Below are 15,490 nucleotides of genomic sequence, written 5' to 3'. Positions count from 1 at the left end.
AGCATCTGTGCTAATGCTGTGGTTTTTTGAAAAAAAAAAAAAAAAAATCATTCCTACACCAGAGACCAAAGCACCTTGTCTCAACAGGTTTCCCAGCTTTCCTCTAACTTTGCAGTAAAGATTTCAGGAAACACAGATCCCAGAGCCCCCAGGATAGAAAAAGCACAGCATCCATATCCCTGGAGGTAAAGCCCATGCTCACAAGCTGCCAGCAACGGCACCTTTGCATGCACAGGTGTATTTGCATCCCTAGTACATACCAGCAAAGAGCTTTCAATTAGTCCCTAGTTGCAAAAGGCATTACGCACAATAATTCCTCCCTCCCCCCCCCCCCCCCCCCCCCCCCCCCCGTTTTACAACTCAAAACACAGTAATTGAACTTCTTCTGAGGAATGTCTGAAGTAAGGTCCTGTTTAGATACCAGAGTCCTGAACTGAACCATACCAGTTTGCAAAGTACCCACGACTTGGGGCACACAGTGTGGCCGTTGCCATTGGGGGCAGGAGCCTGTACTGGCTTGTGCAATGCCTTGGCTGCCCCCAGTTTCCTCCCCCAAACCACACGGCTGCAGTCCCACAGCCCCTGGGCTACCAGGATTCTCCAGCTTTCCAGACCCAGATGGGGATCTCTCAGACTAAGATCTCCACAAGGCACTGAAAAGCTCTATAAGATTCTTAAGCTCTTTTTTATTTAAATATTTATATTTATTTTATGAATATTTTATTTGTGTTTACACATTAAAATATTAGATAGACTGCAGCGTGCATGTGGAAAATCACTGCTGTTGGTATCCGTGCACACAATAAAGGCTGCAGGGTGACCAGAGGCCACGGCAGATGTGCCCTCACGTAACAGCAGCTGCTTCACACCACAGCTGCCAAGATGAGAAACCAGCAGGTAAGGATGTGCCTGGATATGTCCTTTCTCCTGCAAACAGGGAGAAAAGAGAGATGGTGAGGCTCTTGTTTGGCAGGCTGGGTTTGCACCACCTTTGCTACCTCCAAGATACGTCACTACCCTTACGGGACACTGGTGCCATGACAGAGCCTCCATGGGTCTTGGGGCAGGAGCCGTGCTCCTGTAACTGAGCGGTCACTCCTGGATCAGTCCTTCACCAGCAAGTAAGGCTGCGGTGGTCCTGCCTCCCCCCCAGCAGGAGTTCTCAGTGCCATCGCTGGGCTCCTCTATTGGAAACAAGACAGCAAAAAGCATCCTACCACCAAAAGTAACAGCTGCCAGTGGGGTGCTGTGCTCTCCTTTCCTCTGCTCCCAGGCATGATGTCTCCAAGATGTCAAAACCAAAAACCTCCTCAACCTAGCAAAGCTGTTGCTAGCAGAAGTCAATAAGCTGCAGCTCCTGTCACATTGTCCACTCACAAAACCACACATCAGTTGACTCATGCACTGGGAAAACCAGTGTTAATCATCTAAAGAGCTCCAAAGTAGCAGGTTGGAAAGAACTACATGGATTATCACAGAATCATTTATGTTGAAAAAGACCTTTAAGATCATCGGGTCCAACTGTTAACCCAGCACTGCCAAGTCCACCACTAAACCCTGTCCCTAAGCACTGCATCTCTGTCTTGTAAACACCTCCAGGGATGGTGATTCCACCACCTCCCTGGGCAGCTTATTCCAGGGCTTGACCACCCTTTTGGTGAAGAAATCTTTCCTAATATCCAACCTAACCCCCCCCGATGTAATCTGAGACTGTTTCCTCTTGTCCTATCACTTGTTACAGAGAAGAAGAGATTGACACCCACCTCACTACAACCTCCTTTCAGCAAAAAGCACCTAGAAAGTAGCTCCTTCAGGACTCCTCCTGACATCGGCTGGATCCCAGCCACGCAGAAAGGGCTCGGCCTGGGAGTGACAGACTAGGTTGCCCATATGGTGAGATACCCTAGAAAAAAGTAATTTAGGAAGATAAAATTGCATCCCTGATGCTGCACACTTGATTTACTTGAAACGGCATGGTATATGAAGGCGGAGGGCAAATGTGAATATTTGGTTTTCTTGAAACTTGAAAGAAAGAAAAATTTATCTTGGCTGGAAACCAGTATTGACAGTTACCTATGAAATCATGAGGATAAATGGTTACATGCATTTTTGCTTGTATGACTCAAATATACAAGAATGGGGACAAGAGGAAAGACCACGTCTGTGCCTGGGTGGATGAGTACAGAATCTCAGATCACCAGTTCAAAAGCAGCTGCTTTCCCTCACAGCTGAAAATTAAGACCTCAGAGGAACAGAAGCATCATAAACACTAATGAATTAGGGTATTTACCACAGCAGGCAGGATATCCCTTTCCTCAAAGGTGACCATCCAAATTTATCAGCCTCAGAGATAATACTTGAGTCATAACAAGTGCTGACGATCACCCTCTATCTGAGAAGCTGAATTTTCAGAGTATCCTCTTTAGGGGTAAGATGAAGGCTCAGCTCTGCCTGTGACAGCGAAACACACAGTTCTAGCTGTGGGTACCTAAGCCAGCATCCTTGGTAAGAGCTGCTAGCAGAGGATCAAAGGTAACTCGGGGAAATTAGATGCTGTATTGTAGTGAACCTGCCTGCAGCCCCGGTACCGATGTAGCACTCCAGAGCCCAGTGTGGCTCACTGCCCCGCGCAGCCTGGTACCCCCGCTGCACCCTGTGGGGCTCTCTCACAGCACAACTTACACACAGTTCTCCGGCATTTGCTTGCACAGCTGAAGGTACGTACATACCACTTTGCAATGCCTGCGCCACGCCTACACTCATTCACTTTCTGACAAAAAGTCCATGCCACAGGTGACTTGTGTGCCCGCCCCAGCAGTCACTGCTAAAGAAGGGGGAGTGCCCTCTGGGGAGGGGTGACAGGCAGGCACACACTAGGTGTGCACAGGTACAGCAATGCACCAAAAGCATCCATCGGGGTATGGCTCTGCCCAAATGGAAGCCTGTGTATACACTCAGCCAAGCGCTTGGTGCTGGGTGCTGACCTCCTGAGCCAGATCAGCAGGGCAAATGTATCCCCATGGGTCACCACTAATCCATCATTATTGTCTGCCAGTGATTAAACCCCATTCCATCTTTTTACTACTACTATATACCATACGTAATAAATTCTGCCTACTGACTAACAAAACCATGACCTTCACTGACCCTCTTCCTGATCTCTTTCTGCCTCTTAACTCTATACTACTGCTTTTAATAAGCATCTGTGAGACTTGGAAACATGAGAGCGAAGTAGACAGACACTGGCAGTGATGTAAATGCTTATTTGTTGGGTGCAGCCAGAAGGATTGGTCGAATAAGCAGTTCCATTATTTTTAATAAATGCAAATATAGTATCTTCAATTAGGGAATCATAATACCAGCTAGTTAATATTGGTACGGGATGGAAATCTCCCGGGAGCAAGGTCACTGGGATCAGTACAGCTTTGCTCCCTGACACAAGAACAGGTCCTCTTCCCACTAAAGACAACTGGTGTGAAATGGAGCCAGACCACGCCTGCATTATAACTGTCCTGAACTACGCATTTCTGGGATTTTTGTGGGTATATGCAGGAAAATAGAGGGGGAAGTTGGTTTTTTTTCATCATGCAGAGATGTGGACCGTTGCCAGGAGAAAACACCCTCCCCTAAGCACAGTATCCAGGGACATAATCTCTGGTTTATCAGCCATCCTCTCTTCTAAAAGGCAAAGCTGGCAACATCACACGGATCTGTAGGACTAACAACGGAATGTCTCAGTCATACCCAGATTTTAAAACTTAGGACATTGGTGAAATTCATTCTGATGGCTTTTTTTTTTTCTCCCAAAGTACAGCAATGATCGTTTGCATAATATGAACACAAATAAAACCTGAAAGCAGCCTGTTTATAGCAAGCCCTTGTCATTCACTCTGTATCTACTAGCTTTGAGCAGTTCCAGGTGGGTTCTTGCTTTAAAAAGTCTAAATAGAGCTGGAAGTGACTGGAAGTGACTGCTTCCTCTTCCCTTCTGGGTGTTTTAGGAATGAGACTTAGCCGGCATTGGCCAGAGTTTCTTGCTATGCACTAAAGACTAAAGGAATTGCATTTTTCATATTCCGGTAACTAACAGTTCTTTCAGGGAAGCCTTTTACACTGACCCAACAAGGAGTGTTTCACTTTAAGCCAGAGGTGACTTTCAGTTCACCTAAGCAGCTACTTTTTTTCTTGAGGCTGAATGTAAACAGTCCTTGTGAGAAGCAGCTGAGAGTGTACAAGTAGCAGACTGGGAGCTGGGAGGATGCCACATGAGCACTGACACAGAAATGCCAGGACTCCTGCGTTCAGCTGTGCCCACTCAACTGTAGCCTGGATGGAGGGTTGTAATTGGGACCCACCAACACCAGCCCAATTATCGTGAAGTGCTCTGGCACAAACCCGCCTCCAGCCATGGCAACAAGCTGGGTCCCCCCAGCAACAACAAATGCAGTCACTTCTGTGATAATCTGGGCATAGATTCCTCCATAAGAGATGGCAGCTGGGGAGGAACGGGAGACATGAATTTTGCATTGATTGCACCCGCAGTGATATGGCAGAAGCTTGCAGAAGCTGCCTGTGCACCATGAGAGCTGCCCACAGGCTCTTGTCCTCTCTTCCAGCTCGCTCTGATTTTTAAAGCAGTTCATGAAACACTGAGACTTGGCTATCTGGGGGAAAAAAATAAAAATCAAAAGCAAGAAGAAAAATGTTCCTTTTCTAAGAGAATGAAATGAGAGTTTCTGTTGCTTAGCAAATTTTTAACCAGTTGCTGTCCTCATCTGTCTGTGCCAGAACATCCTCTGCCAAGTGCTTTGCCTGACCCTAAGCCCAAGGCTCTGCAGAAGACCTGGTGGAGATTTTCTGAGCCATGACCTGCCCAATTGCTGGAGTCACTGCTTTGGGTGAGGAATTACAGAGAGCACATCTACCTCAGTATGCTGTAGCACTCCAGACATGCCCCCAGTGTCACTGAAAGACTCATCCTTCAGGTCACCTCGGTGCCGAGGCTCCAGGCAGCAGCACTCCACACAGGCACAGACCAACTATGGAAGACCAAGGTGCAAAAGCATGGTAGGAAATGAATAAAAATAGCTCCAGCTGGACCCTGAAGAGATGATGAAGAAATAATCACCATCATGAGCACATGCATAGAGCCTGGGATGCTCACAAGCCTCCATAGTGCAGCCCCTCCCAGACTGAACCCGCAAGACTCCAAGGAGCAGCAGAAAGACAGGCACACCATTTATCTTGTAGTAGCAGTCATTTTCTTTCTGTTTATTTCTCTGTTATTATTAAAAATTAGGTTAGACTGCTAACATTTCAGTTACACGAACCAAAACACTTAAGGTGTGTTTATTTACTGCAAATATATATTAACTTATTGAAATTGTCCCAGTTCAAATCAGAAAGGCACCCAGCTGAGAAAAGTCCACCTACTGAAGAAACACACACAACCACTCCAAAGATCTATGGAGATAAATTTAAGCAGCATGTGACCATCTGCTCTGCCACTGAAAAACAGGTTGATCATAGAGACCAAGACGAGGCAGCTTTTTGCTGGTCTATACCTGTAAAAATTGTTTGGGGAAACTTTTTGAGCTATCCTTTACCTTCTTATTATGCTAAGGATAAACTGGGTCTTCCTATTCCAGATTTTCACAAAGTCAGAATTCACCCCAGAAGTAGTTTCTTTTTTCCTAGCACGTATTTTTTGGAAGTGTTTCTTCCAAGAAAGAAACAACACACAAGAGCCTAATTTTTTTCCTCTTTTTCTCTACTCATGAGCCATTATAATAAACAGGGAAGTTTTCAAAGACATCTTTTGTTCTTTGTAAGGACAAGGTAGTGGAACAGGAGCTATTAAAAGATTCATTACTGCACCTCTACAGACCCAAAGCAAAGTCTAGCTTAGCCAGACCTCAGAAGCCAGATGTCCTCCATTCTATTTTGATGGAAATATATTTTTCATTACATGAAAGCCAGTGAATAATAATGGTTAGAAATCAAATGCAATAGATGAGTCTTAAAGCTCTGTGATCTAGATCTTCATGTACGTATGGCTGTGACAATATTAAGGCATTGGAAAGCCACTTGTTTTCCAGTCTATAGCAAATACAGCTATGCAAAACAAAACAAAATAAATGCAGTGGTCATTTAATGCCACCAAACAGGGAACAAAAAGCCAGGTGTTGAGGTCTGAGCAGTAAGGGCTGCTCCTCCTTAACATCCCAAGAAGGAGACTAGAGAACGGAGCTGGCATTTGGCATTGTATTGCTCAGAACAAGGAGTCAAGTCCTGGACTCCTGAAATTGAGACCAGATGTCCCTGCTCTGCTCTGGTCTTTCTTCACCACTGCAGCTGCACACAGGTATGCATGGACATACACATTTGTGTACTTAAAGAAAAAAAGAATATGGTATTTTTCAGCCCATATGAAGCAGTGTAGTGAGCGCTGAAAATAAAACTGCATTATTGTCTGCTGGCTTCTCTTTGTTATAGTAATAAAACTGGGCAGAACTCCACAGAGCAGACCTAATGTTGGCCCTAAGTATGTCACACTCCAAAATAGCTGAGAGCTCAGGAAGAGAATACTGCACATTGCTAGGGACAACTTCAACAGCACGAGGCAGACATGAGTTTGTATCTTTGGTTGGAGTGTTTCTTCTGTAAACAGGGGGAGATTGTTTCCAGATAAAAACTGGAAAGAATAGGAGAGAGATGAAACCTGGGCAAAGCGCTTGCTCTGGAGGGTGGCATGAAGAAATGCCCGCTGGCAGGAGAAGAGGGATGCTGCGGGAGCACAGAGGGGGGCTGTCCTGGACCCCTGCTGCCAGAGGGAGGGAGGGAACACTGACAGAGGGGTAGAGGACACTGTGCTGAACCCTTTGAAGGTGATGACAAGACACTATAGCTAGGCAGAAGGCAAGAGAGCCAGGGGACAATCAGAAAAGGTCGAGGGTCCTGGTGTGCCAAAATAAAAAAGGTGGTGGTGAACAACAGTGGTGTGGATTCGTAAATAAAAAAGGTGGTGGTGAACAACAGTGGTGTGGATTCGTCTGGTGAAGAGATGGAGCTGAGCAGAGGCCAGGAAGCAGGAATAGAAAACGGCTGGGCTGTTCCCCAGAACACGAGGCTTTGGCAAGGAAAGTGCCTGTAAAAGGTGGGGTTTCATGATAAGAAAAGAGAAAAACCGGGAGAATTTCATAACAGCATCTATCTTGGAGGGAAAGAAGGACGGGGGTCAGTCCTGAAACCAGGCTGCAGAGCCAGGAAGCATGTCTGGCACAGCCAAGGACAGCCAGGAGGAGGCTGCACACAGAGGAATCAAGAACTGCAACTTTTGTTCTCTGTTTGCCATTACAGTAGTGCCTAAGGATGAAAAAGCTCACATTTCAGTAATGAAAACCATCTATTACCCCATGAAATCTGTTTGAACGTTGTGCCAAGTGAAGTCTTGTCTTTCAAAAATATAAAATCCATACATGAGAAACTTCAAGAAGATCTGAAGCAGAAAACCATGAGAAATATTAGAACCATCAGGCCACAGAGAAGGCTGGGAAGCAGGACACCACTGCCGTGGCACTGTGGTGACTGCATCCAAAAAAGTTAACGTCATTTGAAAACAGGTATATGGATGTAAATGTAATGTGTTAAGGCACCTCTCACATACGGAACAATGGGAGGACTTTTTAAGGGAATTTTGGCAGCCAATGGTTAACAGAAGATCCCAAAAGCCTTTTCCCTTTGCAGAAGAAAGGCCAGGGCAGAGATGCTGCATCACACCGTGTACCACAAACCTGACTGAGACTGGCCTGTGTAAGATGAATACAGTAACGTGGCTGCCAGGTGGGCATTTAATCCCGGTCCCTGCGATGGCAGTGACAGCAGCAATGGCAATATTCACAAAATAGGCACTTGGCTGATAAAAATACTCCAGGGAACACCAAGCAGCCAACCCAAACACCAGGTAGATTCACAAACAGACTCAGTAAACCAACTTTTATCTAATACACGAGCATTTCTATTGCAACCACAGCCTCTATGAACATAACGGAGGAAGTGTACAGCTAAATTAACAGGCTCAGACTGGTATATATTGCAACCAAACACAGAAAAAGATCCCAGGGAAACGTGTCCTGGTGCATGATGACAAGGACATCTCTCCCAACAGCTGGAACAGGCAGTGCTGGAGTGTAGCATGTACTTGCCCCCTCACTCACACACCCAGCATCAGCTCAGCACTGCCTGAACTTACAAACTAAGCAAGCTGAGCGACAGACAAGAATTCAATGGTGTTTTGTTCCCAGAAGCACTAAAGAGAATGTGTCAAAACTATACAAAGAAAGCAAACAACAAATGTCAATCCAGGTTGACAGCTAGTTTCACTTCTGTCTTGTGATAATGGTCAAAGAGGCCTTATTGAGAAAGAAAAAGCAGTTTTTAATTGTTTGGTATTTCCATGAATGACTGATAAATTGACTCTAAAGAATTTTACAGTCAATGAAGTTCACTTCAGTGAGAAGAGGGTAGAGAAGACATCCAGGTGATCTTGGATCCCTGCTTTCCTTTTGCTTTAGTGCACTTCAAAGAAATGTACCAAACTAACCACGTCTAATTCAGGTCATTGAAGGGATGCACATACCGCTGGGTAACTAATGTGGATAGTTAACCAGCTATTTCTGTTCTCACCATAGGGCCTTACAATAGAAAACAAGAGCAGCCATTAGACACCCCTAGGTAAGTTCAGCTTCTGTCAAATTAAATCACATCAGGTGAAAAATATGTTAAATAAGAGGGTATACTGTTTCTACACAGAATTATAGAGTCATTTAGGTTGGAAAAGACCTTCAAGATCATTAAGTCCAACCATTAACCTGGCACTGCCAGTCTGCTGTGGTCCCCAAGTGCCACATCTATATGTCTTTTAAATCCCTCTAGAGATGGTGACGCAACCACTTCCCTGGGCAGCCTATTCCATGGCTTGATAATCCTTTTGGTGAAGAAATTTTTCCTTTTATCTAATCTAAACCTCCCCTGGTGCAACTTGAGGCCGTTTCCTCTTGTCCTGTCACTTGTTACCTGGAGAAGAGACCGACCCCCCTGCCTACAGCCCCTGTCAGGCAGCTGCGGGGAGCGATAAGGTCCCCCCAGAGCCTTCTCCAGACTAAACCCCCCAGTTCCCCCCGCCGCCCCTCCCAGCACTTGTGCCCCAGCCCCTTCCCCAGCCCCGTGCCCGGCTCTGGACACGCTCCAGCCCCTCCATGTCCCTCTGGCCGTGAGGGCCCCAAACCCGAACCCAGGGTTCGCGGGGCGGCCTCACCAGTGCCGAGCACAGGGGGACGGGCACTGCCCTGGCCCTGCTGGCCACGCTGTCCCGGCTACGAGCCAGGGTGCTGCTGGCCTCCTTGGCCACCCGGGCACGCTGCTGGCTCCTGCCCAGCTGGCCACCAGCCCCCCCCAGCCCCTTCCCCGCCGGGCAGCTCCCAGCCCCCTGCCCCAGCCCGCAGCGCTGGGGGGGCTGTCGTGCCCCCGGGGCAGGACCCGGCACTCGGCCTTGTTGAACCTCCTCCAGCTGGGCTGGGCCCCTCGGCCCGGCCTGCCCAGGTCCCTCTGCAGAGCCTGCTGCCCCCGGCACATCAGCTGTCCCCCAGCCTGGTGTCCCTGCAACCCGCCTGGGGGTGCGCCCCGTCCCCTCGCCCAGCCCCTCGGTAAAGATGCCAGGGTGCTGTTGGACTTCTTGGCCACCTGGGCAAGTAAATCAGTATTATTTCTTTCTGAATGTTCCAGGAATGCACACCAGGCACGGATGGTCCCCTGGCCATGTCCTGCTAGAAGGTGCTCTAGAAAAGGAAGACTTTTCCGTTTTCTAATCATTGATGACATCACGCTTTAACTGAAATGACATACAACTTTCATTGCATCATTTCCTAACTTTCAAAATAAACACAACTTTCTTAATGAAGATTCATAATTTTTTGTTTATGTTCTGTGCTGTAATCTTTCCTGCTGGAAAAAAAAACCTGATAGGATTATTCCACTGAAATGTTTGCTGTTTGAAGCTGGATAAAACAATGCATTAAAATGGAGATTAGCTTGGCAAGCTTCATTAAGATAGGTAAGCACTAACACCTCCCAAACTCATATCCTGCACACCAAACAGCCAGGTTTATACATGTCTCAATTTTCCATCCTGCAAATGCACATCTTCTGATGCTCCATCTGTACAACCTGCTTGCAGTAAATTAAGAGTTTCATTTTGATACAAAAGTGCCCCTCAGTACATTGACATCAGTTTACCATATTGCCTGGAAGTATCTTGATTTGTTGTTTATGTGTATTGAACTACACTACTTTTGTGCAACACGGAGCAGACTCTTTGTAGCAGACTGGGCACAAAGAGGTTTTGAAGTTAAGATGTGGCATCTGCCTTGAATACCCAACTAAAACCAGATTATGCCTGATACCTTGCTACAGCAATCCCAGCGAAAAGCAAGCTTAGGAACAATTGTCAGCTGTCAGCAGGGCAGTGGTTGACCAGTATCTATGTAAGCAATCATGGGGAATCACATGGTCCCTATGGAAACCACGAGTTCTGTGACCTGTGCAATGATTACTGCCAGCAGTTAATATACTGAAGTCATTCACCAAATTAAAATCAAGACTATATTGCACCAGAAGGATCATGCTCCAACCTACATATACAAGTAAATGTAAATTAAGTGGGATTGGGGATGACTGAGAAAGTAGCATAATAGCATGATTTTTAGATTGAAACCTCCTTACCATGGGACCCACAGGACAAAATAAGGTTTTTACTTTGGTTGGCATCACAGGAAAAAAAATTAAGTAATTTCAGGTAGCTCCCAGGTAGTTAAATTCACTGACATTTCCAATAAATGTTGTCAGGATTCATGAAATCCTGAAATAATGACAGCTAAACTCTCCCTTCCTTTGATCAAAGGAAAACAGCAGTTTTGGTTTTTTTTTTTGGGGGGGGGGAAAGGTTTGGAAAATCTGTTTCTTAAGCAGCTAGTTTTTATCTAGATTCAGTGGCATTATTACATGGCAGAACTACACGGAACTACAAAGATACAATGTGAAAAATACACTGTTATGACACTGAAAACTCTTGACAAATTTGGAGGTCTGTGCATTTTTCAGAGAATCACCTGTTTTGGGGAGTAACTGCAGTGTCCCTGTAATGTGTTTGTCTTGGCAGTACCAGTGAGTATTTCCATCTTAACTTCATTTATGTGAAAGAATTCACATTAAGGTCTCAGCAGATGAAGAATGCTTCCAATAAAAGGGATATATGCCATTCCTAGAATGCTAGCTGCTGGACTGAATTATTATTATTACAATTATATAATAACTTTCATCTTGATGCTGAAGTGCTCCCCAAATCACATCATCGGTGACAGTTATTTTCAAATTCTGTCCAATACACCAATCCAGATACTCTCTGGAGTTATTAACTAATTAAAAATATTCCATTTCAAGATGTACCAATGGTAGGGTGGAGACAGCTCCAAGACAAACTGCGATGCTACTTCCATTGCTGCCAGCACACTGGTGCGTGCAATAACCCTGCAACTACAGCAAATGGACCCAAAAGTCAAATGCAGATATTCAGGTCAAAATATCTATATCACTTTTAGTTTGCTCAGCCAAGGATACCTTCAGAACTGAGTATCAACACTTTTTGGAATACATGGCCTTTAAACCTCGGGTTAAACAAGCCATGCTGGTGGAGCATGATTTCTCCTAGCCACCGAAGAGCTGACAGGGAAGCAGTGTCCCTGCTGGGCCAGCAGGGCCAAACCCGCAGCTGGAGAAAGGGTCAGCACATCATGCCACTTCAGGAAGCCATGGAGATTTCACATACACACAGGAGTCAGTCAAATGCTTCCATACCTCATGCATAGCTCCCAAACAGATATATATATGGACAGAAGAAGAAATTTCTGTTTGCAGAAAAAAATTTCCAAAGCAAACAGAATTAGTCCCTTGTCCATCGGGTGCTTTTCACAAGTGCAGAAAATTGTACTGCTATTTTTGCGTTTTCTACCCGTGCCTCTACCAGTGTCCAGAGTATACTTTGCAGTAGCCTAAGAAGTTGTCCCATACTGGATCAGTATTAGTGCAAGTACTATATAAAACTCTTGGGGTTTGTCACAGGACACCCATTTCAACATACAAACACAGACTGCATGTGCACCAAGAGTGGGCACTAAACCTCTTCGGGCAAACGAAGTACCTACTGTAGCAAATATATCATCAGCCAGCTGTTGTCTGACCTGTTTGGTGTTCTTGCAAGGCAGCCAGTGTTTTATTCCTATGCTGGACAAAGGGTGAGTGATTTATGTCCCCATAGATCCCCTTCCTCAGTAAAACCCCGCTGGTAATCATATGGGCTGGGAGTTTTTGCATGTCTGCAGAGCAGCAGGGTGTAACCAGGAATGCCTCTCAGTGGAAGAAGCTTCTCCTGAAGCTGATGAATAACTTCTCATCTGGCACAGACCAGTAAATTCCAGTCAGCCCTTTGTTTTCTTTCCAGGTCCCCTCCATCTAGCTTCTGCTGAAGACTTAGTCCCTGGTTTAGAATTAATTCTTGCCAAAGGAGTGACAGCAAAAATTTTAGTAGCAAACTTAGATGAAACAAATCTTCAGCGGTCCTGTTTTGTGAGCTATGAAGATTGTCATCAAGATTTCATTAATCTAGTGGAAAAAGCCCTAGCAGAAACCAGCCATCAGGAAGCTATTGGTACGGAGCTGTGGCTGCTGCATACCCGTACCCAGGGAGTAGGCGCTGCAGGGTCCCCAAGGGCACACAAGGTCCCGGCCGCTGCTCCTCTTCTGTGCCTTTACCCCCCGTGTACAGAACTCCTGGGGTCAGCTACCCCCCACCCAGCATAGCGAGGAAGTTTGTGTATGGACAGGGGCAGAGACAGGCAAGCACCAGCTTTAAATGCATGCTGCAAACCCTCACTGGACAAACGGAGAAAAGCATTATGCATGAGGTTATTTTCCCTATGACTTTCAGACTACAGCACTGTTTTAAAAACTGAAATATGTATTATTTTCTCTCTTTAATGGGTCTAGATGAGAAAGTCTAATATTTTCCTGCCCTTCCACATGGGAAAATAAAAAAATAATAATAATCCAGATTCACTGAAAAGCACCAGAAAGATTCACTCTGCTCTTAGTGGAGTCACTGTCTTCATTGCTATAAGATACAGCAGTAAAAAAATACACAAATAAAGTAATTCATTGTTCCTGCTGTGGATATCGGAGCACTCCAGGAACATAAATCCAAGACTCAGTTAACAGCTTACAATAAAACACCTCCCAGGATGTGCTGACCTTTCCAACCTTCTAATATGGGCCTGGCAACCTAAACAAAACAGTGTCCTGTAATACCCAGGAATTATTTCCAATGGCATGCAAACAGGTGGGAACAAAGAAACAAGGGAGAAAAACAGAGATCCCTGTTGCCCCAGGACTGGCCCAATTCTACCAGACTAAATTTTGGGGAAATTCACAATGACAATTTCATAAACTGCTGGAATTTGAGCAAGAATTAAACAAAAGTTGAGCATATGCTATACCTTTTTTTGGCATGAACCTTCAACATTAGCTTTAAATATACATTTATGGGTACCAAAACACTATCCCAAGTCTCCTAGGTTTTTTTTCCCATGCCGCCATTTACATTAAGATAAAGACTCAGGTCCCAAATGGAAATTTAGATTATGCTTTACCAAATACTTAAGATCTACCCAAACACTTGTACAGCCACTGCTCTAGAAACTGGATACAGAAAAAGACATATATATGCACAGCTGCAGGTTTACCCTTTTAAACAGAGTTCTGGAACAGCTGCTCACAGCACTGACAGTGAACATACAGGTCTGCTTACATGTTTACATATCCACGGTGCTACATAATGTGTAAAAGCGGAGTTAGTTGCTAGTCTTAAAATGTCTGAAGGAGCTGCCTGCAACTTCAAGATGAATTAAAAGCTTAATCTAACTAGCCCTGATCTGAATGATATATAGATCCCCAGAATGGTTCTTTCAGCACTGAGCTGCTACAGAAGAAGTGCTTTTGTCAGGGCTAAGCCTGACCTATTGCTGAAGTTGTCGATTTGAAATAAGACCCAACTCCAAAGGGGCTTTTCCACTCATCTCTGCTTTGCATATCAGCTCAATAAGATAGATGCTATAAAACTACAATATGATACATTTTGCAGTAGCAGAAAAAAAATAATAAAAATGAGTAATGAAAAGCACTCCTCACAATTTCATTTCTTTTCATGTTGGCAAATATGCAAACCTTTCCGGCTGCAAATCCATGCTGTTTAGAGAACTGATGCACCATAATTTAAAATGTTGGGACTTGTGTTCTGGTTGTTATATAGCCATTTAAAAGCAATTTCTCCGGTTTCTTGATTACAAATATTTGTTAAAATTATTTTTCATACCTTCCTGTCACAAGCAAAATAGCTGTGCCTAGCATCTAAATTATGGCATTCAACAACCTTGCTTATGCTAATTGATACTAAATATATTAACAAGGCATGGATTAGCATACATTTTCACATGTGAAAATGACTGGTCCAGACAGAAGCAAAGGAGATCAGAAGCAGCACAAACATTTGAAATTGTTCCATCAGTACACCCAGTCCAACAGTGGTAACATTTAAAAAGGGATGCCACATATAAAACATGCTGTGCAGTGTCATATATAAACCTGAAAAAGAACTCACTGCTTTGGCGGTGAGCAGAAAATCTCTGCATTGGATGAAGTTATAGAAGTTCATGGGCAGTGAAAGCAGACACTAACTATTGCTGAGAAAAGCTGTTTTCCACAAAGAGCTTACACGCTCTGTGCCCGCAAGATGCTGCCTGCAGCTCAGAAACTGGGAAAGGAAAGGGTCCAGCTCTAGAAAGCAAACCACATAAGTGAATAACCCATTTCAAGCAGCAAACTTGAAACAATTTTAGAGAAATTCTAGTTGTCAATAAATGCCTCCATGTTTCATGTGCACCAATACCAAATCTTTACTCCTTCACTAATCAGCATCCAAATATCTGATACTCTTTATCTTGTGCTCAATCTAGAGGACAAGATCTAGCTACCTCATGTCCGTATTCCTGGTGTTTACTGTGCCTCAATTGCACTCTGCGTCCAAGGTCAGACAGCAATTAAACTGGAATTCAATATGTACCAAAGGCAGCTGAAAGAAGGAGCGTGGGGCTGAGCTGTAGGGCAGCACATGGGAGAATAAGCAAGATACACAAAATACCCAACAGGCTTGTTAAAGCCAGGCTTTGCCTTCAGTATCTCACGATCAGACTTGCCCACAAATGGTAACAGCACATTAAATATTGAATTGGGGCAGGGAGAGTAAACACACACAGAAAATGAAAGCAAAAAGAGGAAAGGAGGGTTAAAAATCTTTGGGGTTTGGAATGATTTGATCCTCAGCCCA

At 44.8% G+C, this 15,490-nt stretch overlaps 1 protein-coding gene across 1 annotated transcript in view; it reads right to left on the bottom strand.

Moving 5' to 3' along the window:
• Positions 1-15,490, bottom strand: part of KCNIP1 (potassium voltage-gated channel interacting protein 1) — a 439,940-nt gene that overhangs the window by 280,221 nt on the left and 144,229 nt on the right. The window lies entirely within an intron of this gene.

Source organism: Falco rusticolus, chromosome 8 (assembly GCF_015220075.1).
Source record: "Falco rusticolus isolate bFalRus1 chromosome 8, bFalRus1.pri, whole genome shotgun sequence".
Lineage (NCBI taxonomy): Eukaryota > Metazoa > Chordata > Aves > Falconiformes > Falconidae > Falco > Falco rusticolus.
The sequence above is the reverse complement of the archived record's forward strand: the minus strand, read 5'-3'. Positions and strand labels throughout refer to the sequence as shown.